Consider the following 4,428-nt stretch of genomic DNA (forward strand, 5'->3'; position numbering starts at 1 on the left):
AAGAATTCTACAACAGTTGTAAATTTTTTTTTATCAAATACAGCCCCATTGCTACATAAGTTTTAACATTCTAGCAGTTAGTTTAAATATAGGAGTTTAATGGTTTAAATAAAATTATTTTCAAATCAATAACTAATTAAATTTTTAGGTAGAAAGTCAACGATTTCGTTCTTTCTGTGTATTTATTTCGCAAAATACAAGAAAATGGAATTTGTAGGAATGCAGAATAACTGAATTTGACGTGCTTTTTACTTTTTTTTTTAAACTGGAAACAAATTCAAAGAATGAAGAGTAAACGAAACGTGCCAATTTCTAAAATATGGAAAGCGAAGTCACAAGGATAGGAATCGTGCGTTGGTCTAAATGAAGTAATATGAATTAAACGTCAATAAATAATCTTACAACATATGACTAAGTTCCAAAGGAATTTCTGTTGCGCGATATGCAATTTTAAATACAACAGGTGTTGTAAGATAACCGCAGTGAAGTACATAGCGCAACCGGTGCAGCGACAACATCACGACAGTTGATTTTAATATATCTAAGAAATACTAGATCTAAATGAATCATAAATGAACGCTAAGCCAGTTTTCGTAATATCATATCGTACTATAATAAAAAAAATAATTAGCACAATGTACGTAATAAGCTTCTCGCGCTGCATAAACATAAGATAATAAACATTCTATTTATATCTACTTTCTATGTTGCTATAACTTTATCAGTGTTATTTTATTTTTATATTAATTTAATGATCTATATGTTTTTTCTTCCATCTAATATTTTTATATTCAATATGCATTTAAATTGCGATTAAAACATCTGCATTTTACTTAATATACTTCAAATAAATTTAATATTTTAATAATATTTTGGTACGTTGATTCTCAAATTGTTTTTCCTTTTTTTATTTGTTTTGATTTTTATTATTGTTAAAAACCATTTTACTATTTTATTGCTATTTATATTTATTGTGTTAAATTAAAAAGAATGTATGATTTAAGAAAATTTACAAAAGAGAATGCGACCATTCTATTTACGAGCTGCACCCTCGTTTCAACGAGACGTGAAAATATTTACGCGAGTGGAAACTGTATACTATGTCATTTCCGCAAGCCCGAATTACCTTGAAACGTCACGTCGCGTAAATAAAAATGATAGCGTTACATAATTCCCAGGAGAGCCGCGTCTCAGATGCAAACGTCTAGCTGGTGAATCGCGCCAGCGAGTTGCATTCACGCGCGGCTATTCATGAAATTTCACCAGGTTTTGACTCGATCGATCCTCCGTGATCGGAATTTCAATCGAATTGCAAGTCGCAGCGTATTAGGTAATTGCGCTAAATCGACGAAAATGTTTTTCGCAAAATTAACGCATTTCCTCAACGATCTATACGTTTTGCATCATTTTTTGTACGAAAAAAGAAATCCGAAGATATCCTGTATATATACTTTTAAATAGATTTCTACATGAAAAAAATAATTTTGTTGAAGCATCTATGTATTTAAATGTTTTATATATTTTTTCATTTATTGAGAATATATAACGTAGCTTCTACTAAACGCTAAACAAGGTTATTAAAGATGTTTTTTTATTCTACATACGGAAAGAATGGTTTTGTTAACGATTTTGCTAAAATATTTAAAAATTTAGCTAGATATAGATGTGAAAATATTTTTGTTGGGTCACCAAAACAATTATATATGTAAAGCGTTCAAATTGGTTGTTATAACGTCAAAATTTTTTTCAACATTACTCATGTTTAAGACTTTATGTAATTATTTTAATGGCTTGAAATAGTTAAAATAATTGAAGTATAGTTAAAATAGTTAAAATAGTAAAATAGTTAAAAGTTATTTTCAAATTTTGTATTTAATTAAATTTTAAGATACTTCAGCAAAATCTTTCTTTTTGTGTATTTTGTAATACACAATATTAGTATTATTATAACAGCGTTGTACATATATATGATTAGAAAAGCTACGCAGTCACAGTATGACGATATCACTAACACTACTGTTAAAAGTTAACAGAATAGAAAACTTTAAAAGATCGTAGTATATTATATCTATATAAATTACTATTGTCTTACTTTACTAGAAAGATAAAATATCTATTTTATTTCTATAGAACAAGAATTTTCAAACTGTAGTAGCAGGTATTCGAATTCCTTACGAGATAGTTACTTAAAATCATAATATAATTTAAAATTTTAAATCAATATAAGTTCGTAATATTTACAATAGTAAGAGAGAGAAGCTCGTAAATAGATTTTTTCATCTTTTAATAGTATAACTCGCGAATACATTACATTGCATTGCATAGTCGGTATGCGCTCGAGAAGTAGTCCACGCGGCCCTCGTGGCATCGATTGCCGATCAATCGGAACGTAAAACGAGTATTAACGTGCCTCGTAACGTCGAACCGCCAAACCTGAATTCTCGAGATGCTCCACCATCTCTTCGTCCTTCCGCATTTTTCTTTAAACGGTCGCGAGATTGGCGAGACATCGGTAACCCCAATACGCTCGGTGGGGACCACGCTCATCCGTTAGCGGTACTCCAGTCCCAATATCGTTATCCAATTAGACGGAGTATCTGGCCGGATCACACAGGTGCACGCAGGTGCGCTCGCCTGCGTTTTCCCGTACGGCGTCGCTCCTTACCGGTGCGGCGCGGCGCGGCGACACGGGAGATCGGAATGGAAAGTGGTGGGCACGAGAAACATGGTTATGCGTGATTTCGCACCGATCGCCCGTGATATCGGCCCTTACGCAGTCTTGTTTTTACATACCTTCTATGCAGAATGATAACACGAAACGAACGATTTATAACTATAGTATATAAAAAGTTAAAAATATATATACACATATAAACAGGATATTTAAGAGCCAACCGTAGTACTTATTGCGTGAAACAAATTATATTTTTTCTAATTGTTCATATAGACTTGTTGTTTAAACCTCATATTTTTTGACATCTTTTGGTTACTTGTTCGAGTTCTCTCGAGAGAAATGAGATTACCTTAAAAGAACGTTTTTAAAAAAAGAAAAATATACCCCAAGTGCATGAAAAAGGTATTGAACTACTGAATCAAAAACGGATATGAAATAAATATAAACCAAGTATTTCATTACGCAAGACATATAAGACAGACTGAAAGTGGCTAAAGTTGTCAATTGGATTATAGTGAGGAAAAAACTTTGATCGCCCAGCTCGTATTAAAACGCAATATTCTAGAGAACCATAGTTCTATCGCAGTATTCTGCAGATATACACAATATATGAAAACAATAATTCAACAAAGAAGAGATGTTAATAATTACTTACTGAACTTATAAATTTGTTATTTATAATGTTTCTCTAACATGTATGTATATATTATTTCTCCATAATTTACATCTATTATTTGTGAATATATTTTCATGTCCTATAAATTATATCACTATATTATACATACGTGTATATTATATTTGTATATATATATCTATATATCATCTGTTTACAACGTCTGTTTACAACGCACCACACTTGTACAAACGATAATTTTAATGCGTCTTTTCACATGGCACAAACATGATAAACTAAACTTTTGACTTACAAGATCACAACACGACAAACGCTACGGGAAGAAGAACATAGAATATAAAAGTAATAAAGATTGGATGATACACACATAGAAGTTATCTGTCGCCATCTATCTTGGCGTTACTAAGTTATAATGTTTATTAGCACACATAGATCCACTATTCTGACAATTTATAATGCAAATACTATGTTGAAATAATGTTTCCACTAGCTGAAGTAAAATTAATGCGACCCGGGCACGCCAAGTTTTTTTTTTCAGTATAATCCAGTTGACAATTTTAGCCATTTTTGATCTGTCTGATATGTGTTTTGCGTAATGAAATACTTGGTTAATTACATTTATTTTATACCCGTTTTTTATTCAGAAGTTCAATACCTTTTTCATGCACTTAACGTATATATTTTTATTTTTTTAAAAAGATTTTTTTAACGGATTTCACTGTTTTTTGTAAATTTTGAAAACGTAATAATATAAGAAATTTAAATCCTCTAAAAATAAATATACAAATTCTATTTCTAAAATTTTTACTTTGTATATTTATATTTATTCAATATTAAGTCATATTGTATTGATTTAACTCATTTATTGATAATTTAATTTAGATTTGTTCTAAGAAAAATATATAACCGCTCTTAGCATTTCGTAGCTACCTACATATCTCAATTTTTAAATCATTTACGGATATCCATTTTGTACTTTTAGCTTTAATATCCTTTGTTTATATTTTTACCATGATAAAGAATCGCACTGTTAACCTTATAAATATTATTACCAATACAAATTTTTGATGAAGGTATGGATTTAATATTAAGATTCGGCGTCGTGTGTCGTCGTCGTCGT

This window comes from Cyphomyrmex costatus, unplaced genomic scaffold, assembly GCF_001594065.2.
Source record: "Cyphomyrmex costatus isolate MS0001 unplaced genomic scaffold, Ccosl1.0 scaffold363, whole genome shotgun sequence".
In the NCBI taxonomy this organism is placed as follows: Eukaryota; Metazoa; Arthropoda; class Insecta; order Hymenoptera; family Formicidae; genus Cyphomyrmex; species Cyphomyrmex costatus.